This window comes from Hemicordylus capensis, chromosome 2 (genome assembly GCF_027244095.1).
Source record: "Hemicordylus capensis ecotype Gifberg chromosome 2, rHemCap1.1.pri, whole genome shotgun sequence".
Classification (NCBI taxonomy): Eukaryota; Metazoa; Chordata; class Lepidosauria; order Squamata; family Cordylidae; genus Hemicordylus; species Hemicordylus capensis.
In genome coordinates this window covers 197,581,331-197,606,643 of record NC_069658.1, presented here as the reverse complement: position 1 = coordinate 197,606,643, position 25,313 = coordinate 197,581,331, and the positions used below count along the sequence as shown (strand labels likewise).

The following is a 25,313-nucleotide window of genomic DNA, read 5'->3' as shown; positions in this document are numbered from 1 at the left end:
CTGCTTTTTAAAATATGCATTTTGCTGTATAAAAAAACCTCTCATAACCGCTTTACTTGCATCCCAGATTATTTTATTATCCATTCCTTGATTTAAATTCAATTCAAAATAATCCTTTAACTTCTTTTAGTTTTCTCCACAACATCTGGTTTTTTTCCAGAGGTATTCATTCAATCTCCAATGAAATGAAGTCGTTCCTTTCTTCTTCCATGTAAAACAAATTGGATTGTTATCTGAAAAAGTCCTGGGTAAAATATCCATTCTTTTCATACATGGTGTAATAGCTTTAGATGTCCAAACCATATCTATCCTTGAATGTGATTGATATCTTTCAGAAAAGTAAGTATATTCTTTTGCATTTGAGTTTTTAATTCTCTACAAATCATAAAGGTCCATGTGTTCTGCTAGATCAAAGAATGCTTTAGGGAGTTTGCCTTGTAAATTCCTTTCAGATATATCAGATTTTCTGTCCAAAGATGTAGAAACAACACCATTAAAGTCTCCCAATATAATCAAGTTAATATTCGATAACTCAGCCATCTTCTGGTCCAAATATTTATAAAATTCAACTTTCTTTTCATTAGGAGCACAGATTCCAATAATCACCGTTTTAATTCCAGAAATTAAAATTTCCAAGGCTAGTAGCCTACCTTCATCATCTTTGAAAATCAATTTGGGTTCAAATTGTTGTTTGACATAAAATACTACCCTTCTTTTTTTCCCCTTTTTCTTATCTGAGGAAACAAATTCTTGTCCTAAAGCCTTGTTGACCAAAAATTTTCTATCTTGCTTTCTAATATATGTCTCCTGTAAACACAAAATGTCCAAATTTTGTTTCTTAAGAAAATGAAAGACTTTATTTCTTTTTTGCTTTGGTGTTTAACCCATTAATGTTCGTAATCTGTAATCCATCTGGTCTAATTAGAATTATGTGTTGAGGTTGCTGGATGATCAGAAGATAATTTTTTTTGTATTTCTGCCAGAATTCTTGCGCTTTGAGGAGCTCAGTGAATCTATTCTTCTTACCCTTATAAAAAAAGGAAACTCCCTCAGGTATTTCCCACCTAAAACGTATTCCATTGGCATTCAAAGCATCTGTCAGAAATTTGTAATCCTTACGTTTTCTTAGAATTCTGGCTGGTATTTCTTTCAAAAAATTTATCTGCTGGGTTTCAATAGTAAGGGCTGTAACAAAATGGGCTTGAACAATTCGCTCAGTGATTGATTTTGAACTAAATTGCACCAAACAGTCCTTAATTAATTTATTCCTTGTAGCAAAGTCCGAATTTAAACGAAAAGCTACCTCAATCTGTGCATCCATCTCTTCAGCTGAGATTCCCAAAAGTGATGCAAGCTCCTCCCCAAGTAATTTTTTGATGTCTTGACCAGCTTTTTCTGGAATACCTCTAAACCTTAAAAACCTCTCTTTTTGTCCCAACAGTGCCATTTGGTCTAGTAATTTTTCCTTATCATCTTTCAGTGATCCCCACTTCATTCTCCAAAGTGTCAACCCTTGTTTTAAATTCTTTATTGTCTTGTGCTAATTTCTTAACTGTTTCTTCAATATTTGATGTTCTGTCATTTAATGTCTGTATATCCTGTCTGATTAGTTGTATATTCTGTTTCACTAGTAACATATCACAACTGACTTGTTGTGAAGAGTGGTTGCATTTGTTTCCAATAGCTGTTTCATATCTGATAATGTCTGATCCAAATCTATAAGCATTTTGGCTTCCCCCACACCTGGACTTGGAAGGGAAAGTTTCCTAGGCTGTGAATGTATCTGACTTTGCTGTGGGTTTTTTTGCATTGTCTTTTTCTTCTCCTCCTCCTTTCATAGTATAGAGGGGGGAGAAAATAGAACACTTTCACAACAGGGTTTAATGTCCTTGATCTCGAGAGAGAAAGTAAAAGCCTGTGGTTATTTTCCAAATATAATCAGTTCCACAGCACAGCTCATATATCTTATCACTGGCAGTTGAATTTTCTCAAGGTAGTGTGAAACGCCTCTTGCTTTAATTGGCTGGCTTAATGATGGACAAATTCAATGGCAAACAGCAAACGCCTCTTTCATAAACTTTTTCAAGCAGCAGTAAAAAGAAAAGAAATAATAATTCCCACTAATAAGATCTTTTTCCAGATTTTAAAACTTGTAAACATCAATTCAGCTCTTGAGTTCCAGTATTTAGCAAGAAGATTGGGTTCCCCTTTTTAATTTATAGTCAAAGAAAACTTACAGCCGCGTCTTGAGTTCTGTAATATCTTTCCAACAAAGCAGGAAGAATTCCAGCAAGTTGTCATTAATCACATTGAAAGGTGAGCTTCTTGTACTTTAAGTAATTAATTAAATCCAAACCGTAGAGATTAGACGCCAGCCGGCTTCAGTCAAAAAGATTTCCGATGGAGGAGTAAGCTTGATTGAATCCAGCCCCCACCACTCAACCTAAGACAGAACTGCGTTCTCCAACACAGCTCTAAATTAAGGAGCCGGTTCAGGGGAAAACAGTGGGCTATCTTGAAGTCCAGACCCTTTAATCTAGGGTGGCGTGGGGGGGGGTTGAAGCCTCAAACCCCCCTTAATTTCTCCTCTGTCTTCCCTGTCGAGAAGCGTGCAGCCGCGTTGGCAGTCCAACCGGAAGTCGTGTTTTAGTATTGTTGTATTAGATATGTTTGTTATTTCTATTTCTGCTGGCCAATGGCTGTAATAAAATTGATGATGATGATGATGATGATGAGTCTACCAGATTCCGATGGAAGCCTGGGAAGAACAATAAAGTCAGCATAGTGTAGCGGTTAGAGTGTTGAACTAGGACCAGGAAGACCCAAGTTTGAATCTCCATTCAACCATGAAACCTACTGGGTGACTCTGGGCCAGTCATATCTCTCTCAGCCTAACCTACCTCACAGGGTTGTTGTGAGGATAAAAATAACCATGTGCCTGTTAACATGGGTACCTTTGAGCTCCTCGTAGCAAAAGTGGGATACAGTAATCCCTTGACCTACGAACTACTCAACTTACGTTGTTTTCGAGTTACGAGCGACAAAAAGACCGGAAGTAGTTGCTTACCAGAAGTAGTTGCTTACTCGACCTACGAATGTTTAGATGCGGCTTCCTCGAATTATGAGTGCTTTGAGACGTCCGTGGTGCGCTCCTCGACTTAACGAAAATTTCAACCTCCGAACGTGCGTTCGGAATGGATTATTTACGTAAGTCGAGGGACCACTGTATAAGTGTAAAATAAAATAAAATATAGAATGCTTTATTCAGAGGAGGAGAATGAGATAGTGGAGCAAGAAGGGGAGATGTTACCAGCATGGGCCCCCATAACTACAACTGAAATAAAATCCTTAAAAGATGCACTGAAGATAAGTAATGCCCCCAGAAGCGATTGCGTTTTACCAGAGGCAATCAAGGCAAATATAGAGTGGTGGATTCCTGGCCTGGCCTCATTATTCACCTATATTGACTGCACAGCACATATCCCCAAAGACTGGGGGGTTGCAGTCATAGTCCCTCTATACAAAAGTGGTAACAAGGATAACCCAGCCAATTATTGCCCAGTCAGTCTGCTAAGCGTAGTCAGCAAATTGTACGCAAGACACCTCCACTGGAAATTTCAGGAGTGGTTAGAAACAGAGTATTTTCTTGGTAGGGTACAAGCTGGCTTTAGGGTAGGGCGCTCTACCATTGATCAGGTCTTGGTACTGCAGCATTTAGTGGCAAAATATTCTGGGAGCTCTAAGTCCACTCTTTATGTGGCATTTGTGGACTTTAGGTTTGCGCTTGATTCCATTTCGAGGTTGATTTTATGAAAAACACCTAAAGCAACCAGTATAGACAGGCATCTGCTTTTACTTTTTCAAAAGTTGTACTCTAATAACTCATTACGAGTAAGATGTAAACCACGGGGTTGTTATCGAATGCAATATCTGTGAACAAGGGGCAGCGCTGTATCCTGGCTTCCTCTCTTTTCAATTTTTATATTTCTGCGTTAGCCACTAACCTGGATAAGCCAGAGTTTCATGTTCTAATTTTGGCAGGTATCCAGGTTCTCCTTTTGCTTTATGAGGACGATGCTGTGGTAATTCGAACAGGTGCAGAGCTTTAGATTTTGGGGGTAGTTCTTAGTGCTACGGGCTCTTGGAAGCCCCACATCAGCAGTTTCACCCAGTCAGTTCAGAGGAGCCCCAAAGCTATATTAAGATTCTTCTATGGCAAAGGAGGGGGAATTGGTATTGTTACCAACTGCTCTGAAGCTGTTTGAGGCCAAGTTGTTGGCCCAAATTTTGTTTGGCGCACAACTAGGAATTTACATCAAGCATGAGACAGAGACAATCCCAACTAAATTCTTGAGGGCAATTCTTGGCACACCTAGATGTGTGTCCAATGTAAGTTTGAGGTTGGAGACAGGGATTCTAAGAGTGGAGGCAAGGGCATGGAAGCTGATGGACAACTATTGGCTGAAGCTCAAATTGTGCCCTGTGGGTTTGGCCCCTCTGGTGCTCACTGACAATTATAAATCAGGATGGGAGATGGCACTTAAGGAGAATACCAAACATATTGATATGAAGTACCATATAGTGAGAAGTCTGCAGAAGGATAGACTAATCAAGCTGATCTACTGCCCAACAAATGAAATGCTTGCAGACATACTCACTAAGCCACTACCAAGCAGGGGCATAAAGAGGGTAGGGCAAGCAGGGCATGTGCCCTGGGCGCCATTGCAGGGGGGGCGCAAAGTGCCTGCCATGCCCCGCCCCCCGCCCCAACTGAGGTCTGGAGAGGCGCCCCACCCCTGCCCCCAGCAGGCACTTGCCCTTTATTTCAGGCAGCATTTGCTGGCTGAAAGCGTCTATTCCCCTTTCTCTCCCTCCAGAGAGGGAGAGAAAGGAAGAATAGATGTTTTCAGCCAGCAAGGCCTTCCTGAAATGACTCCGAAGAGCTTGCTCAATGCCATGCCCCTTTGCATGTGGTGTCAAAGGGGGCGTGGCCTCAAGCTCCGAAGAGCCTGAGCAAGCTCTTCGGAGTCATTTCAGGGCTTGCTTTCAGGCAGCAAACACTGGCAAGTGCTCGCTGGGCGGCGGTGGGCGGGTGGGGAATCCTAGTAGCCTGGGCAGGGTTGCTTGTTCTCATTTGCAACCACTGTGGCTGCCTGCTCTGCTGGCTCTGGCTGCTTGCAGTCTATTCATCTTCTGTTCTTGCTGCAAGTCCCGACCCACCCCAGAGTCCAAAGTAAGTAAATTGCCTGTGCCCTGCCTGCTATCAAGTGTAGTCTCAAAGAAATTATATCTCTGACTTGCTTTCTCAGGCTGATGCTTCCTCCCTGCCCTGCTGAGGATGTTTGTTTATTTTTTAAACTAGTCATTAAGCCCGTTCCATTAACGGGCATTAGAAGAGTTGCCGGGCGGTCCGGCCGGGCCCGCCACCCACCACTGTCCGCGGCTCCGGCCGGGCCCGCTGCCCACCACCGCCCGTGGCTCCGGCCGGGCCCGCCGCCCACCTCCGGCCGGGCCCGCCGCTGCCCGGGCCCGCCGCTGCCTCACCCGGCTTCCCCCGCCGCCACCTGGCCTTGCCTGGCCAGGCCCGCCACCTCGTCTCCGCGGCCAACATGGCTGCCCACAGCCTAGGCCGCTCACCCCCTGCAGCCCAGCCAAGAAGCGCACGCCATGCATGCGCAGAACACCCGGCAGAGACATGGACGCAGGTACCCACGCATGCGCAGAACACCTGGCAGAGACACAGGTACCCACGCATGCACAGAACACCCGGCAGAGACACGGACGCAGGTACCCACGCATGCGCAGAACACCCGGCAGAGACACGGACGCAGGTACCCACGCATGCGCAGAACACCCGGCAGAGACACGGACGCAGGTACCCTAGGGTTTTATTATATAGGATATATACAATGAAAGAAATAAGTTGAAAGAGAGCTGCAACAACAAACTAGTTTTTCAGGAGAGGCTGAAAGGGTTAAATGAACAGAGGAGCTCGTGCCTAGAGAGGTCCAGAAATGTGAATGCTCTCCAGCTTCCTGTCCCGCCTCCCTCTTCTTGTTAAAAAAAACTTGCATTTGCATTTTCCAACCTGAGAGCAGTTGTGGCTTGCAGTTTGCAAGGCAGGAGGTTTTTCAATGGAAAGCCTGCAAGAAGAGAGTGAGTTCAAGGAAGAGAAAGGAAGCCTTGACTGTATAGAAGAAGGGAAAACCCATAGCTGGAGAAAAGGAAGGAACAGGGCTGCAGATATAGTGTCCAGTGGCAAAGGAGGAGAGGGTGCCTTCCTTTTAGTTGTATATAGAAGAAGGGAATTTTGGTAGGTGCAACTTTTAAACTGAGAAAGCTGACTTACATTTTCAGCTTTATGAATTCAAAATTCTTTGCATCCAACACATTCTACTAAATAGCTATTTAGCGCTAAAAATACAAGATGTTTGCAAATGATGTAAACATTTGCTTCACTCAGACTGCCAAAAATTTATATTCAGTGAAACAGAATTAAAATTAACTAATTTCTTTTGCTGAATTAGATATTATTCTGAACTTCATATGATTTTAAAAATAATTGAAATGTAAATAGTCATTCAATTAAATAAAGCCAGCTTTACATTTATATTAATGTAATTTCATTTCAAAGGAGCAGGTTAAAATTAATCTAGATTCAAATGTTGTGTGTTCAGTATTAATCCAAGCAAATTGATCTAGAATTAGATTTTCAAACATAAATATCACACCTAGCTTGCTTCCACTAAGAGTAAAGAGTTCAGCAGAAAGTTATCCATAAACACAGGAGATATTCCAGTAGAATATGACCCTATTCTGGTCATAGGGAAAAGAACTGGGTGTATGGGTCTCTGCTTCTTAAATGCTGTACTTTGCTTACCCAAGTTACCCCTGCTAACTTGGCAAAGAGGCACCTTTTAACGTGGTGATTCTCTTTATTTAGCAGGGGGAGAGTAACTGGCCCTTTCCACCCCCAGCACAGTACCTCCAGTGACTGTTGCTGGTGTCTCTCTTATGTTTCTTTTTAGATTGTGAGCCATTTGGGGACAGGGATCCAACTTATTTATTTATTATTTCTCTGTGTAATCCGCCCTGAGCCATTTTTGGAAGGGCGGTATAGAAATCGAATTATTATTATCATTTCTTGTTTACACAGTCAGACAGGTGTTATTGACTGGTTTGTTTTATCCAGACATCGAGTCCTTCCCAAGGACCTGGGATGGCTGAATTTTATCATCAATACTGTTGGTTATTACAGATATTGTCGCAAAATATAGGCTGTTCCCAGTAAAGCTGCTTTTTGTAATTGGCTGATGGTGATTTCTGTGGCCCCTATGGTGTTAAGGTGCTCTTCAAGGTCTTTTGGAACTGCACCCAGGGCGCCAATAACCACTGGGATTATTTTGGTCTTTTTCTGCCACAGCCTTTCAATTTCAATTTGTAGATCTTTGTATTTTGTGATTTTTTCTATTTCTTTTTCTTCTATTCTGCTATCCCCTGGTATTGCTATGTCGATTATTTTGACTTGTTTTTCTTTCTTCTCGACTACAGTTATATCTGGTGTATTGTGTGGCAGATGTTTGTCTGTTTGTAGTCGGAAGTCCCATAATATTTTTACATCTTCATTTTCTTCAACTTTTTCAATTTTATGGTCCCACCAATGTTTGGCTACAGGTAGCTTGTATTTTTTGCAGATGTTCCAGTGTATCATCCCTGCTACCTTGTCATGCCTTTGTTTGTAGTCAGTCTGTGCGATCTTTTTACAACAGCTGATTAGGTGGTCCACTGTTTCATCTGCTTCTTTACAAAGGCAGCACTTGCTGTTTGTTGTGGATTTTTCGACTTTTGCTCTTATTGCATTTGTTCTTAGTGCCTGTTCTTGTGCAGCCAGTATTAAACCCTCTGTTTCTTTCTTCAAGTTGCCATTCTTAAGCCATTGCCAGGTCTTGGTGATGTCTGATTTCCCACTTATATTGTGCAAATATTGACCATGCAGGGGCTTATTTCTCCATTTTTCTGCTCAGTTCTTGACTTGTTCTTTCTTGTAGGCCTGCTTTCTTTCATTGGTGTTGAATAGTTTTGCATTATTGACCATTTTAAGTGCATCTTCTTCACTGTCCTTGATATATTCTTCAAGGCCTCGTTTCTCCTCCTCTACTGTTTGATGGACTTGCAGCATTCCTCTTCCACCTGAGCTGCGAGGGAGGTATAGCCTATTGACATCACTGCGGGGGTGCAGAGCATGATTGATGGTCATGATTTTCCTGGTCTTACAATCTAGCGTCTCTAGCTCTGCCTGGGTCCAGTCTACTATTCCTGCAGTGTATCTGATAACAGGTATAGCCCAGGTGTTTATGGCTTGTATGGTGTTCCCGCCGTTGAGTTTGGACTTGAGGATTTTTCTAACTCTCCTGATGTATTCACTTCCAATTTTTCTTTTAACTTCAGTGTGTGCGATGTTATCAGCCTGGAGAATGCCCAAGTATTTGTAAGGTTCTTTCTCTTCCAGGTTCTTGATCTTGCTTCCATTGGGCAGTTCTATTCCTTCTGTTTTTCTTATTTTTCCTCTGTTCATTATTAATGCAGCACACTTGTCTAGTCCAAACTCCGTTGCTATATCGCTACTGGACAGTGTTTAGCAGTGATTCGATTTCTGACTGGGAATTTCCATACAACTTCAGTCCATGTACAGCAGGTGGTTGATTTTACTTGATGTTTTAGAAGTTTGGTATCCAAGGCCTGTTTTGTTTAGTATTTGTGAAAGTGGGGTCATGGCAATTACAAACAACAGAGGGGATAGTGAGTCCCCTTGGAAAATGCCTCTTCTAATGCTAACCTGTCCAAGTGTCTCACCATTGATTGTTAACTGTGTACACCACATGCTCATTGCTTTTTTAAATAAATATCTGAATGTTTTTGCTGACACCAGTTGTTTCTAAACATTTTAGTATCCATGTGTGAGGCAATGAATCAAAGGCTTTCTTGTAGTCAATCCATGCAACACTTAGATTTGTTTTTCTTCTCTTGCAATTTTCTAAAATCTTTTTGTCAATCAGCAGCTGGTCTTTTGTACCTCTGGTGTTCGGGCAATTTCCTTTCTGTTCAACTGGAAGCTGTTTGTTAGTTAATAAGTGTTGCATCACTTCATCTGCTATTATTCCAGTTAATAATTTGAACATGGTTGGCAGGCAGGTGATCGGTCTATAATTACGTGGAACTGCACCTTTTGCTGGGTCTTTCATGATGAGATGAGTTTTCCCAGTTGTTAGCCATTGTTCAATATCACCACCTTGCAAAATGTGATTGAACTGTTTTGATAGTTGTTTATGAAGGCTTGTTAGGTGTTTAAGCCAAAAGCCATGCAGTTCATCGTCGCCTGGTGCAGTCCAATTTTTAATTTTCTTTGCTCTTTCACTTATTAATTCTGGTGTTATTATTAGATCTTGCATTTGTTGGTTACATTTTTTTACCTCTTTCATCCAGCCTGCTTTTTTATTATAATCTATTGGATTGTCCCATAATTTCCCCCAGAATTGCACTGTTTCTTCTTTATTTGGTGTTTCTACGTTTCTTGCAGTTTCTCCTTCTATACTTTGGTAGAAACGTCTCTGATTCGACTGGAATTGGAGATTCTGCCTGTGTTGTGTAATTCTGGCTTCATATCTGCTAATCTTCTTTGACACTGCTGTTATTTGCTGCTTTATTATTTCCAGGACTTCTCTAATTTTCCTTGAATCTAGGTGGTATTTTTGGATCAGATACTGTTTGGTGTTTTCATTCTTCAGCTTCTTGTCTTTCATATCTTTCAATTTACTAGCATCTGATCTAAGTCTGGTGATTTTATTTTCTAATCTAATCTTCCATTTAGGTGATGTACTGCTTTCTTTTTTTACAGGGCCATTGAGCTTATATCTGAGCTCTTGTGTTATTATTGTTGCTGCACTGTACATTAGTTGGTTTGTTTCTTGCAAATTATTGGTTGTTATTTCTTCAAGTGCAGCATTGACATCTTTTAATGCCTGAGCAAGTTGTTTTTTGGCAACTGTTTTTAGAGCTGGAAGTCGAACTCTAGTGGTTGATTGGTTCATGTGCTCAGTTATTTTTTGCTTTAGTTCTTGTTGCTTTTCTGTTAAATGGCATTTGGGTTTTTGAGGTGAAGGCAAAGGGGTGGTTGCCTGGTTTTGATTTTGAAACAGTTCAGCAACAGTGGCATCCTCTATTTCCAACACCTCCTCCACCTGTGCCTGAGCAACTTCTTCAGTTGGTAGTAATTCTTCTTCCATATCTTGAGCCTGTGTTGCTCTTTGCAGTTCTTCCAGCTCAACTTCTGTGAATACGTTATTTCTTATTATGAATCTTCTCTGGTCTGCTAGCCTTTGTTCTGTTATTTCTGTATCTGGATGCTTCTCTTTCCAAATTTGGTACATTCTTTTTAAATAACCTCTTCTAGTTGGACTAGACTTGTAATAGCAGATCATTATTTCCTTGTTGGCATTTTTCGTATATTTTTTTCGGTTAAGCGACGTTTCTTCCAGTAACTTTGCTGTCTTCAGCTCTGGTTGCTCAACTGAAGATCCCGAGTCCTGTTGCCCACTTGCCACCAGATGTCCAGGGACTATAGCACCTGGTGCAGTCCTTGTTGACCCGGGCAACGACCGATCCGGTATAGATTTATTAAAGTTACGTCTCACCATATTGTTGATGGGAGAGGCACTCTTTGTCTGGCTCCTCTGGTGAGACCTGTCCAGTATGGTTGGACCTCTGGCATAGCTCTCACCTTCCTCAGAGCTCACAAGCCCCACAACCACGCCAAGGTAGTGCCTCACTGCGGCTTGTTGTTGTTGTTGTTGTTGTTGTTATTATCCTTTAACTAAACATATGTATATCATAAAGTGAAATGACTTTTAGAGACAGGAATTTCCTTGCATATATGACAGTTCTTTGCATATAGAACAACATATAAAAGACCTTGCTGAAAAACTGTGCGGAATAGATACATATGTATTGATCACTACACATGGGTTTCTGCATAACACCTGCACAGAAGAAACTTCCATGTAGAAAATGTGTCTCTTGTAAATTGACCCTAAATTTTCCATCCATGACTGGGATATCTGAGAGTTAGAGTCAATAATAAAAGAACAGCACACTGCTTGTGACAGGAAGGGGCAAGTTACAATGATTTCTTAGTCTGGCAAGGGCTGGTTTTGGCCCTGGCAGAACTTGGCTGTCTCCTCCTGTTGCAAATTCCTCTGTCTAGTGTTGCAAACTAATGTATCCTCCTCCCTCCTGGTGTCAAAGTAAGCACTAGTGTGGTGAATACACATATACCCCACCATGAGCCAACAGTCATCACTAGACAAAGGCTGGCAGGAATTTGGGTAGGTGATCCTCTCGGACAAAGTCATGTTTTTTTTTAAAAGCATGAGATGAGATAGAAAATGACACTGGAATCCTCACATAACTTCTGACTGTTGTTCTAAGTCTTTAATAGAAATGGCTCATGTTTTCAGGTTTTGATCAACAACCATGTCTAGATGGTACAGTGTTCCTTTTAACAGGGATTTCCAGATGTTGTTGACTACAAGTGCCATCATCCCTGTTTGGACAGGGGCTCAGTTTCAATGCTTGCCCTAGGTGCTATTTTCCCTATTTTCCCTGCTACCAAGACCCTGCTTTGAAAAGCTGAGAGAGGAAATGAATCTTGTGAGCTGAGTCACGAGAAATCGAGAGGGGGTGTTGGAAGTTAAAGGACTTTGCGCTGTCTCTTGTCTCAGACAGTGGAGGACAGACTAGTAATTCAGAGGGCTAGAGGGTCAAGACATTTGTCATCACTTCTCCACTGCTCTGATGCTATCCCTTTGATGTGTAGATTGCTAATCTCAGGGGATTCAAACTTCCTTCCTCCTTCTCTCTCTTGCTACCTGCCTGCCTACCTTGCAACATGGCGTTCCTCTCCCTGCACCATATGTGCAGAGAGGATGCAGAATCCAACTGCATCCAGTTAGATAGATAGATTAGAGATCCTAAATCCTCACTTTCCTATCTAGAATGGAGTTCCTTAATAAATGCCTTTTATATTGATTTGAAACTATGAATTGGCTCCAAGTTACTTTACTCTCAGCACATACGCATGCCTAACTAAATCTAACTAACTGTGTTGTGCCTCTGTGCACTCTGCTATAATGAGAAAAAGGGATTATCTCACCACAGAGAATTTCCAACAGGGAAAGCAGGAGGGAGCCCTGGGACCCCATAGCATAATGGGAATCCTTGTTGTTTGTTCTGAGACCTATGGAACATGGGCCCCCAAGAATCACTTTACTCTGCGTAGACATCTTGCAGAACACTCGGATAAGACAGATTACGAGACACGTGTCCATACACCAGTGTACTACGGGGTTGGGTTTGCCCCTCCCCTCAGTTACCAAACTTACATGCAGCCAGAGTGGTGGGAGAAAGTTAAGGTGCCCTGTTTACGTCGCCCTAGCTCTTCTGGATATATAGCCTTAGCCTACACCCCACCAGGCGAAATCTGTCAAATATTGAAAGGAAATGGGCCATCACTGGGAAAATCTGAGTGTAAATATTACTGGGCCATGGCCAACAACAGCCTACAAGGCAGGGGGCAAGTGGTATGATCGCTCACACCTATCCTCTATCTCAAAACCATTTGTTGGAACATTTTGCCAGCTCTATTTTGCCCTATGGCAAACTTCTAAAAATGACTCCTGTGACTTAAGGACTCTAACCAGGAGGCATATCTCAACCAGCACAGGTGATCCCTTCACTATAGCCTTTGCTAAGGGCACAATATTATTCAAATCCCACATAGTTCTTTGGTGAGTCCGTAGGCAGCGTGCATATGCTACTCACTGCAATATGCTAACATTGCTTCAGGTGCTTCCTATTGGGTTTGGGTGGTCCTGGGGAGCAAGGATCCTCCAGTCCCTTCCCCCAGGTTCACTGCAATACTAGTTTTAACACCCAACAGTACTGGAGAGGCCTGGGTGCACTCTATTTTACAGTGGCCCTTCAGGTGTTCATAAGTGAAACTACTAAAGCCCTTGGCCTTATCAACCAAGAGCTGTCTGAAGTCCAACAGTTTGCCATACAGAACCGGAGCCCTAGACTTTGTTTTAGCCTCTAAAAAATGTTGTGTGTGTGGACTTTTGAAACAAGAACTCTGTTCCTATATTTATGATTATAAAATTAATATCTCAGGTTCTATTAGACACATGGAGTCCATCAGTAATGAGCTGTCTCAGGCACGAAAGGGAGATGCTCCTGGATTGTGGAATTGGTTAACTGGATGGCTACCAAACCTGAGTTGGCTCAGAGAACTCATTGTAACACTTATTGCTTTAGCTATAATTATATTAAGTGCATGCTGCTGCTTTCAATGCTTATGTAACCTGTGGAAAATGTGGCCTTAGAACCTGAATGGGCAATTTCCCAAAATCCCCATGAGAACGCTGACTGAGCAGCAGAAAGCTAGGCTGCACAAGGTATATGGGAATGAAGCATATGTGAATGAGTGACCCTTTGTTCCCGATGCAGGACAGGGTCAAAGGGGGGACTGATAACGAATTGTTTAATCCAGGCCTACAAATAAGTATATAAAAGTATGTATCTATATATTTAATCCCCGTAGACGTGACTCAGCCTCTGTGAGGATGCGTCCCAGCAACCCAGCTGATTGGCTGGGCAGCGGAGCAGAGGGACGCACCTGATTGGCTGAGGCGCGTCTCGGTGGAGGACAGAGGCGGCGGCGGGCCTTGCTGGGCCATGGAGGCCAGGGCGGCGGCGGGCCTGGCCTGGCCGGGGAGGCCGGCGGTGGCCAGGCGAAAACTGGGGTGTGGGGGGGAGAGAGGTAGCCGGCCCCCAAAAATGTGCAGATGCTCTGTGCGGGGGTCGGCTTGTCAAAGTATAATTCAGGAAAGTTTGGTTCATATCCCTAATGGAGTATAGAGCCAGCAGGTTGCTCAGAGTTGAGAATCCTCTTGGTAACAGAGGCCAAAGTCAAGAGCGGGAGGCCCCCTCTCAAGAATGTGGGTTGAGAAGCCCATCAAAGATAACAGGTACCAGGAGTGGTCAAACACAGGCCATTAGCTAAATTCCCCAGTCAGCAGAAAGAGGGTCTTGCTGGTACGAAGAGATACCATAGGGATTAAAGTTGTCATAAAAGCCAGGTAGTAACTCATCTTCTCAGGCTCTAGATGACACCTCTGGAATATGTAAGTTTCATAACTAATAACGTGTATTAATTGCTTTGTTGATATGCTTGTATGTTTGAGACCTATAAAAACTAGCCACCTGTATGGCTCAGGTGCGCAGTATCAGCCAGATGCTCTCTGATGATACTCGTGCTTTTCATGACATGAAATAAAAGCTTTTTTGAGCAACACACCCTTGTTGTTTGACTCCATTCAGTTAGACAGCAAGTATATCGGCGAGAATTGAGCCTAATCCTCTTTGGTTCTGGCAAGACGCCCCAATCCCTATCCACGATAGGAGGATGAAAGCCAGTGGCTGAATCAAACAGGAAGGCTAGATTCTAGAGGTTTCCCCCGCAACATTTTCATGCATCCCTGTTCCTTGCAACTGGGGTGCTTTTCAACTCGACGGCACACTTCACCTACCTACCTACCATTATTGTACTGTACTTAATTTGATGTGCTGTACCTATTGTATTGTGTGTGTGTGTGTGTTTGCAAAGGCATTCTTATCCCTGGACTTTAGGTCCAAAGTCCAGGGCCTCCACATGCCCTGGGGTCCCCCAAATCCTCTTTAGTCTGTCCTGGGTGGTGTGGTTTGTGCCCTCAAGAACCTAAGTGTTAAAAAATAATGCTTAATTTGCAGCAGCCGGTGGGTGAGTGGAGCTCCAAAGGCCTTTAGGTCCAGGCTCCAAAATTACTTAAGTGCACCTCTGTGTGCTTGGCTTTTGACTTTTGTGTATCTGATCATTGATCGTAATCTTCTTCTTCCCCCTTGTTCCCTGACCAGTTGGCAACTCTTTTCAGAAAGAACCCACACTCCTTTCAAAACAAACAAAACAAAACATTCTGTGCGCAGTCTTTGTCTCTGCCTGTTCCCATTTTCTCTGTGTGGCCTTTTTTCCCAATGAAATAAATGCCAAAAGAATGGCACTGTTGGGTTTGGAGCAGCAAAAATATCAAGTGATCATACCTTAGAGACTGTCTCTTGTACCTCTGGTAAAATAGGCAGATGTCTACAAAAGCTCATGTCCCAATTAGAGTTGCCACTTTCTCTGTTCTCAAGAAAAACTCTTTAACAACTTTATATTGTTATTATTATTATTCATTATTATTATTTATTCGATTTCTATACTGCTTTTCCAAAAATGGCTCAGGGCAGTTTACACAAAGAAATAATAAATAAATAAGATGGATCCCTGTCCCTAAAAAGGGCTCACAATCTAAAAGCATCTAAAATCTTTATAGCAGGCAGACATAGAAAGAAAGAAAAAGAATAAAAGCACCTTTCCTATCCTTTGTATCTCCAAGCCAGAAAGGGCTGCACCCTGTTGAATTTCTACCTGTTGTGTAGCGATGAGTGGCACAGGAAGGGAGAAAGCCCTAACCCAATAATCTAGTGCACAGTTTCTCAACCACCGGTCCCTGGGCCACTGCTGGTCCCCGAAGGGTTGAGTGCCAGTCCCTGGCTGGGAGTCAACCCCCCCCCCCAACAACTGCAATCAAGGCACTCACTTCCTCAATTTTGCATATGGCATGGAAGAGGGAGAGGAGGAGTATTATGGAGGCATGGGACCCTGCTTCTGCCTTGCCGCCACGTGCTGCTGAGATCTTCCTACAGCTATCTTTATCTTTACAACTTCAAACTGTATGTGGTGCGGGGGCATCAAGGAAAAGGTATGGCAGTGGGCGCCACTTGAAGGGCTGCTGGTTCTTGCATGCTCATTATTTGCAGCCAAAGGTTTATTGATTGAAACCCAGCTGCCTGTTGCTGCTGAGGTGCCTTGAGAGGAAACCCAGTTTTCCTCTTGCATCGGTGGGGTGTTGTGGTCCCTCGGCCCCCTGTAACCACCTGGGCTGTGGTCTCCTTTGTGACCTCACCAGGGGGTGGAACCTATGGCTGGGATCATGCCGACTGCTTAATAGCAATCTGACACCAGAAATTAGGCAGGGGAATATTTCTTCTCCACTTTACCTCTACATAATCTTCTTTTCTTAATTCCCCTGCTAAAGAGCAAATTTTAAAAGTTGGCATGGTAATGCCGGAGGGTTTGGGTGAAAGCCAGAACATGCCAGAACCACGTGTAATGGACCAGAATGACCTCTTCAAAATCAAAGTGGATCCCAAAACCAGAGGGATGTGCTGGAGACACTGGAGAAGAATACTTTAGCACTGAAATATACTTCCAGTATTACACTTGTATATTAACCCCTTCAGAGCTACAAATGGACCAGAATAGTAGATTTGTAAACAAGTAGTTTACAAATATCTTCCTATCTGTCCCCTATTGTTTACTATGGCTGAGTAATGGCTGTTAGCTAAAGACAAAGCATAAGCTTGAAATTGTCTTGCCTTTGCAGAGAAAGATGGGCTAAAAGCTTTTAGAAGCTTTTAATGTCTGAAAATTACATTCAACTTTACATTCAGAAGCTTTTAGAAGCTTTTAATGTCTGAAAATTACATTCAATGAGCTTTGTGTTCAGATTGCTGGAGGGGATGCAGAGTACTTGGCTTCCTTCCCAGGTTATCTGGTTGGTCACTTGTGATGGGACTGCCCTGATCACAGCAAGTGGCCTTGCTTTTAGACCAGCTTAAAAGCTTCTACAGGTTTTGAAATCTATCTTTTCGGCATCTAAGGTTATTGATTTGTTCGGTTCTGCATTGGCGTGTGTAAATAATTTCTGTGTTTTTGTAAATTTGATTTTAATATCTCTTTGGTTTAAACCGCTTTGGGAATGTGTTATTGAAAAGCATGGTATAAATAAGAAATGATTAGTTACTGTTCTCTCTGCCATGAATTTCTTCGGAGTCTGTCTTGCTCATGATATTGTCTTGCTTATATTGTCTTGCTCATACTGTCTTGCTCGTGATATTCAGACCCATGGTTTACTTTTGCTCTGATTATCCTTTACCTTGGCCTCTGTATTTCTGATATGTGGAAACGGGCACATTTGTTCAAGAATGCTTCCATGCTTAATTCAGAGGCAATATGCCATTCACTGCATGCATTGCAGGAGAGCAAGTCAGGATAAAGTGGTGTCCACAACTCTCTTCTGCTTGTGGGCAACCAGCTGCTATCTGGTTGCTTGATGTGGAACACAGAACGGTGCATTGAATAAGGACTCAACCTACCCTGATCACAGCAAGCGGCCATTCTTTTAGACTGGTTTAAGCCTAGTGATGTGCATGGTCCGGAGCAGTCCGGACCAGCACCAAAGGGGAGCCTATCTTTTAGGGCGGGGAGGGCTTGTTTACCCCTCCCGCGCCTCTTTGCCCCCGCCAGTGGCCGTAATCTACTGTAAAATTGGGGCGCTGGAAACCAGCCGCCCCAGCCGCCGCCGCTTCCGCTGCGCCCCCCCCCGCGAGCAAATTAGAGATAAAAAAGGCTACTGCCTACAAGGAAAGGCTACTGCCGCCCTGCCGCCCCCCCACCCGCCACCCGCCACCCCCCCACGAGTGCTCACTAAGTTAGAAGAACTTAGAGAGGAGCTCGCGAACAGAGCTCCTCTCTTATCGAAGCCTCCGGCCCAACTGGGGCCTTGGGTGCGTGCGCACGCACACTAGAGCTCTTTAGCCTATAGAGCTTTTGCCGGAGGCCCGGTCTACCCGCCGGGAGGAAGCCGGGTAGACCGGGCCTCCGGCGATCGGAGGCCCGGTCTACCCGGCTTCCTCCCGGCGGGTAGACCGGGCCTCCGATCGCCGGAGGCCCGGTCTACCCGGCTTCTTCCCGGCGGGTAGACCGGGCCTCCGGCAAAAGCTCTATAGGCTAAAGAGCTCTAGTGCGCGTGCGCACGCGCCCAAGGCCCCAGTTGGGCCGGAGGCTTCGATAAGAGAGGAGCTCTGTTCGCGAGCTCCTCTCTAAGTTCTTCTAACTTGGTGAGCACTCGTGGGGGGGGTGGCGGGTGGCGGGGCGGCAGTAGCCTTTCCTTGTAGGCAGTAGCCTTTTTTATCTCTAATTTGCTCGCGGGGGGGGGGGGCGCGGCGGAAGCGGCGGCGGCTGGTTTCCAGCGCCCCAATTTTACAGTAGATTACGGCCACTGGCGGGGGCAAAGAGGCGCGGGAGGGGTAAACAAGCCCTCCCGCCCTTAAAGCAATACCCCCCCCCACCCGGACCCAGACCAACCAGGGCAGAACCGGTCCGGCAGTTTGGCCATTCTATAGAATGGCCGCCGGACCGGTTCGGACACACGCCTAGTTAAGCCCATCTTTCTTTGAAAAGGCGAGAAATTTTTTGTTTAATGAAAACAGTTTACAATTTATGTGGATTATTATTTGTTATAATACTCTGTTGTAGTTGGTTAATGAAAACAGTTGAGTTTTAAATTATGTGGATTTGTGTTTGTTATAAATGATAAGCATACTGCTGTTGTGATTGCTGAAGAAAACACATGTTTTAATCATGTGAATTTTTATTGCATTTATCAAAGACATAGATTTAGAAAATTTTAATTTCTGTTGACTTTTGCACTACTTCAGTACTCTTGAGATAACTGAAGATCCTTGTGAAAGATACAAATGTCCAAAGTGTTGCAGCTGACATAAGTGACAAAGAAAAAAATCTTTGAAACACTCTTTTCCTTTACACAGCCTCCATTATGAGGAAACTTAGTAGTGATGCTGCTAACAGAGGAGAATTAGAAATGCTTTGTTTTTAATAATGCTAAGAAGAAAGGATTTTTGCTGCAAAACTCTTCTCCAGTGTCTGTAGCCCATTCCACTGTTTTTGGGATACAACTTGACTTTAGGGGGCCATTCCGAGCTTTTCCCACACTGTTCTGACTGTGGAGGGGTTAATAACAGTGCAATATCTTGGCTATTTCAGGGTGTTGCACTGTTCCGTTCCCTTGAAGCCAGGGGCATAGCTATAATTGAGCGAAAGGGTTCAAAGAACACGGGCCCCCAGCTCCTAAGGGCCCTCCAGATCCACCCCTCCCTATTTTCTTCATTATCTTCCTCACTCTGGGGGGCCGCCAGAGAGAGGGATGAACACGGCCCCTTCTTCCCTAGCTACGCCCCTGCTTGAAGCCCTTGAAGGTGCTAATAAAAGTGTAATATTGGAAATATTTCAGTGCTAAATGATTGTTCTCCAGTCCAGTGTCTAACACATCCCGCTGGTTTTGGGATCCAGTTAGATTTTGAAGGGGTTCTTCCACCCATTGCATTCCATTTCGACTTTTATCAAGTCCCCAATAGGCAATGTGAGACCTCCTAAAAGTAAAGTGTGTGTTGAGTCAGTGCCGACTCCTAGCGCCCACAGAGCCCTGTGGTTGTCTTTGGTAAAATACAAGAGGGATTTACCATTGCCTCCTCCCATGGAGTATGAGACGATGCCTTTCAGCATCTTCCTATATCACTGCTGCCCAATATAGGCGTTTCCCATAGTCTGGGAAACATACCAGCGGGGATTCGAACCGGCAACCTCTGGCTTGCTACATACCTGAATTTTCTTCCTCCAGCTCTTCTAACACAGAAAGTGTTTCAAGATCTTTGTTGTGTTTTCACCCTCACTCGCAACATCCCTACGAGGCCGCAATCGCTACTATTCAGACTTTTGAAAATGGATCCTTGTGGCAAGCTGTAAGATTACCAGCTTTTTCTTCCGCAGGGCTCATGTGCTTTTAACGGCTGAATGATAACCAAACATTCAGCTGATGAGATGGAGATCCAGCCATAGGGAAAAGCTTCAGTGCTGAATATTTGTCGTGCTGCTCTTGAAGGCCCAGGAGCAGAGGGATGGAAGGAAGGGAAACTTGAGAAACAACTCTTTGCTTTCATTTTTTGAAGGAGAGGAAAGAGATTGTTCTGTGGATTGATGGATTGTTAGGTTTGGCAGGCAGAATTAAGTAAAATGAGGGGAGGAGCACCCCAAATGCTTGGTGGGGAGGTTGTGGGAGATCTGCACACCCGCCCTTGCACAGGAGGCTGCGATGCAGGCGGGTAGACGGCGAGGTGGCAAGGCAATTGCCTTGGATGACGATGGAAGCTCAAAGAAGTTACGGCAGCATTACCTTAATACTGATTATTCCTTGTAAATATTAGCTTGTCTAGCACGGAGTGTGTGCTCGACAGGCTCGTATGCTATTTGTCTTTCTTGCTTAAACCGCCCTGCATTTTGACAGCGCTTACACTTCATGGTGGCACTTGATGGATGGACCGTGGATGGCGGAGGAATGAGAAAACCCTACCCCACACGGCGCGCGTGTTCACTCCAGGTCCGACCGTGGCTGCCGAGTGCACTGCAGAATCCTCCAGCCTCCGTGCCTGGCCACTAGGGGCAGGGCCGGGCCGAGCCATTCAGTCTCCCATCGATAGCAGCAGGCTGGGGTGGGGCGGTTTATTTCCCCTCTCCCTCCTCCTCCTTTTTTCCTTTTTTGCATAGCGACGTTTGTGTTTTATATACAGAGCTGTTATTCTTCTAAGGGCAGGCGGCGAAGCGGAGAGCTGGAAGAATGCGCCGCCGAGAGCGAGTGGGAGAAGAACGCGGACTCAAGATGTGAGCAAGGCAAGGGGGTGGTGACGAGGAAGATGGTGCAACGCTGAATGTGTGCAGCAGCCCCTCTCCTCCTCCTCCTCCGGAGCAAGGTACTCCCCCCTCCCCGCCCGCAGATTGCTAGCCAGCATCTCAGCTCCGAGAGGCACAAAAAGGCATTGCTCAGCGGAGCCTTTGTTACGGCTTGGGAGGGGGCAGATGGAGCCCAGCTAATGGGCTGCACTGGAGAGTCTTTGGGGCACGTTACACCGAGCTTTTTTAGAGCGATGCAGCTTTGGGGTGCGCGGGGATTGCAGGACGGCGGCGGGGCGGGGCGGTTCTCATACATCTTGGCCTGGGAACAACAGGCCTTGAATGGGGTCGAGGCTATAGAAAGGGTGCCTTTTCTCGAACGTACTCTTCGTCTGGCGGCGTTTTCTCGAGAAAAGAGCTGCCTTTTTAGGGATGGGCCCGTCCCTTCCTCACCTGAACGCTGCCTGCCTGGGAAGCGAGGGGTTAATGCTTCTCATTCTTGCCGGCTCCCCTCGCGTGCGGGGATTTCCTTGGTGTTGGTTGTATCTCCTTTAGCTGCCTCTCAGTCATTTCCCACCAATGTCATAGAAGCTGGCCTCTCGTTGACGCCTGGGATTTATTCCACGGAAAGCCAGCTAATTGGCCAGTTAGAAGGTGGCAGGCCAGGCAGGCAGGTGCCAGAGAAGATCTGGAAATAGGCCTTGCGATGCAGCCATGTTCGAAGGGTGTCCCTTCCCGTCCTGGACCAAAAAGCGCCCAGAGCGGCAGGCTGGCACTGGCCGTCACAGTGGCCAGTCAGTATGGGGGCAAGAGAAAGAGAACGTGGGGCAGGGTGGAAGGAAGATAGCTTGGTTTGACTGCCACAGATCTCTCAGATAGTCACCTGTCATGGCTGGGCCTGGGCCCAGGGATCTTTTGTTGTTGTTATTCTGAGACACTGTACAGCAGTCACCCCTGCTTGGTAGAAGGTTGCCATAAACATTGCAGTACAGGACAAGGTGTTTGCCTCCAGATCCCCCCCTGCCACAAAGCAGGCTCAGATTAAGAGGTTTTGGCTTGTGTTGCACAGCACTGTCGACTGTACTCACACTCTTAGGCCATGCATATTCTCACCACCAATCTGTGAGGTAAATTAGACTGACTTGCTGGCTGAGCTCATGCGCATTTACTCAGCAATAAATCTTACTGTGTTCAATGGGATTTACAGCAGCGATATAGGAAGATGCTGAAAGGCATCGTCTCAGACTGCGCAGGAGATGGCCATGGTAAACCCCTCCTGTAAACCCCTCCTACCAAAGTCAACTACATGGCTCTGTGGTCGCCAGGAGTCAACACCAACTCGACTGCACAACTTTAAATCCCATTGCATAAAGTGAGATTTATTGCTCAGTGAACTTGCACGAGCTCAGTCAGTCAAAGAGTAACACCACAATCTTATGTATGTTTACTTGGAAGTCCCACTGTGTTCAGTGGGGCTTATTACCAAGTAAGTGCACATAGTATTGCAGCGTAAGGTCTAAATATTCTTTAATCACGGACTGTAAAAATAGTGGACTTTCTGCATCTTTTCTGTTCATATTTATAGGTAAAGTGGGATTCTAGTGTGGCATCAGGGGGTTGTAGTTAATTCATATTATAAGTATGTGCTTGTGTAAGTAGTTTAGCGATCGTCATGACAGAATAAGTTTGAAACTGGTTATTCTACTTTCCTGTCAAACACTTTCCCATCCTACACTCACTTCTTTAGCCCCCCTCCCTTCTGGTTTGAAGCTTGCCTACCTGAAGGATCTTTACTGCAAGCATCTCCTTCTCCCATAGAGTATAATCTGAGTGACATTTGATAACCATAGATAGGAAGCTGTACTGGCACAGAGTGATATATAACTTTTTAATTCATATTTTAAAAATCAACAATTAACAGATACACCATGATTTTGCATATGCCAATTCATCTGCCACAGGGCTGTTTTTTTAAAAAATCAAACCATTATTGCCCATAAGGCCAACTGGCCCCCTGCTTTAGTTGTCACTTCTGGCCTCCTGCACTGCTGAGTGTGGAGGAGACTTCTGCTCCTCATTCCTTCCTTCAATAATGTCCTGTAGTAGGCTATGCAAGGAGGTGCATGTGAATGGAATGGCAAATTTTACTAAAACGGAGCATGCTTTTTAAAATGGCTGCTGCCATCATTAATTCATCTCCTGTCCTTCCCTCTTTTCTTAGTAGTGGGATGTTTAGAGCACCTTCTTCCAGAAGTGAGATTTATATAGTTCCTTTCTGAGTATATGTTTGGTTTCAGCTAGCTCAGTGCTTGTCATATGGCTGATAGGGCAGAGCGGGTTGCAATTGTCCCCTACTAACTGGTTAAAGAGGCACCTTTCAAAGTGGTGGTTCTCTTTATATTTAGTGGCGGCGGGGTGTGTGTGTGTGTATTCAACCCCAGCACAGCAACTCCTTTATAATAAATTGAAACTGAATCCAAGCAAGATGGAGGTACTCATGGTAAGGGGTCATACTGGGAGGGACATGATAGATCCTCTTGTTCTAGGTGGGGTTGCACTCCCCCTAAAGGATCAGGTGTGTAGCTTGGGAGTGTTTCTGGGCCTCACTCTGGTTTCTCAGGTTGAGGCTATGGCCAGGAGTGTCTTCTATCAGCTGCAGTTGATACAACACCTAAGTCTGTTCTTTGAAGATAATGATCTCAGAACGGTAGTGTACTCTCTGGTAACCTCTAGGCTTGACTACTGCAATGCGCTCTACATGGGACTGCCTTTGTATGTAGTTCAGAAACTTCAGTTGGTCCAAAATGCAGCAGCTAGATTGGTCTCTGGGGTTTCTTGGAGAGACCATATTATGCCTGTTTAAAACAATTACATTGGCTGCCAATAGGTTTCTGGGGAACATACAAAGTGCTGGTAATTACCTTTAAAGCTCTAAATGGCTTAGGACCAAGTTACCTGGGAGAGTGCTGTCTTCTGTATGATCCCTACCATACATTAAGGTCACTGAGAGGGGTCCATCTCTGGATGCTGACAGCTTATCTGGCAGTGACTCCGGAATGTGCCTTCTCTATAGTCGCTCCTGGGCTATGGAATGCACTTCCTGTAGACGTTCGTGATTTAACATCTTTACCAGCCTTTAAAAGAGCCCTTTAAAGACATTTTTTTAAAGCCAGGCTTTTAGTAATCTTTGAATGTTTAAAATTGTTTTATTTTTGTGAACCGCCTAGAGCCTTTGGAGTCAGGCAGTATATTAATTAAATTATTATTATTAATAGTAATAATAATAATAATCTATATAATTAATTCTCTTAGCCGGCATGCGTGTCCAGGATTTGGCGGCGGAACTCTCGCGACACGCTGTGAGAGTTCCAGCGAGAGACCCGGCCGAGGGAGGAGGAGAGGGGGAAGAAAGTGGTGGTGGCGGTCAGGCGGGGGAGGGGGGAGAGAAAAGCTGCAGTGGGGGGGGAGAAAGGTGGGCGGGAGTAGGGAGGGAGGGAAGAGCAGCGGGCAGGGGAGGGGGAAAAGAAAAGCCACGGTGTTGGGCGGGTGGGTGGATGGGGGGGAAGCAGCGGTGGCAGGTGGGCGGGAGGGAGGAAAAAACGGCGGCGGGTGGGTGGCAGGGCCCTCCTTGGCCGCCCGCCCGGTGAGGCTCGGTGTAGGGGGAGAAGGGAGGACTAGAGAGCGTGGGGCTGGAGGGAAGGGGAAGAGAGGAGAGACCAGGGCAGGAGGGAGAGGGAGGGGGAAACAGCCGGCCCCAAAGCGCTGCACAGATGCTCTGTGTGGGGTCGGCTACAGGGGCGTAACTATAATAGGGCAAGGGGAGACAGTTGTCTTGGGGCACACTGCCTTGGGTGGGGCCCCCCAGAGGCAAGTCATATGACTGGCTCCCCCACCTGCGCACCCCCCGGGCGTCCTTCAATTGTATTCATCCTCCAAAACTGATGTGAGTGTTAAGACCTGGAGCTACCAGAACAGCATGTCTTTATCTCGTACCATTAAATGACTTGCATCATCCACAATTTACGAAACTTAAAAAAAAAATTTAGGATGATATGCTTTTTGTTACCACTATTCAGACTCATTTAAAATTTCTTTACTTCATGAGCTGGGCTTCAGTGAGTGGGGGGCCATTTTAAAATCTTGTCTTTGGGCCCACTCCAACCTTGCTACGCCCCTGGTCGGCTAGTAATAATAATAAGTTTGATCAATGTTTGGAAGGTTAAAGTACAATCAATATTGAAGTGCTGCAAAGCCAGGAATGTCCCCTCTAATTATGATTCTAAGTGCAGCTTTTAGAAAGCACAGTCCTGGCTGCTAGATCAGAGAGGGGAGCTGTGCACGCAGCTCCTACCTGCACTTGCAGTTCTCCATCTGGCTGGGGATACATGATGTGTGCTTATATGTGGATAGTGCCCCTAGCTGAACTGGGGCATGTACATTTGAATTTGCTTTTTACAAAAATTAAACATATTTATTTTAAAAGAACAGTGTCTGCATAGCCTCACCCATTTCTTGGTAATTATGAGCATGGCCAAGATGTGTGTGTGTGTGTGTGTGTGTGTGTGTGTGTGTGAGTGTGAAAAAGAGAGAGAGA

General features: G+C 44.9%; 1 protein-coding gene across 3 annotated transcripts in view; it reads left to right on the top strand.

Annotated features, from left to right (window-relative positions):
* B4GALNT1 (beta-1,4-N-acetyl-galactosaminyltransferase 1) overlaps nt 1-25,313 on the top strand; it is a 159,824-nt gene that overhangs the window by 5,426 nt on the left and 129,085 nt on the right. Inside the window, exon 1 of one of the 3 annotated variants that reach the window (XM_053289374.1) lies at nt 20,505-20,799. The exons of the other annotated variants lie outside the window; for them this stretch is intronic. The gene's annotated coding sequence lies outside the window, so the exon portion shown is untranslated. Of the gene's footprint in view, nt 1-20,504; nt 20,800-25,313 lie in introns of those variants that run through there. 3 annotated transcript variants of the gene reach the window in all.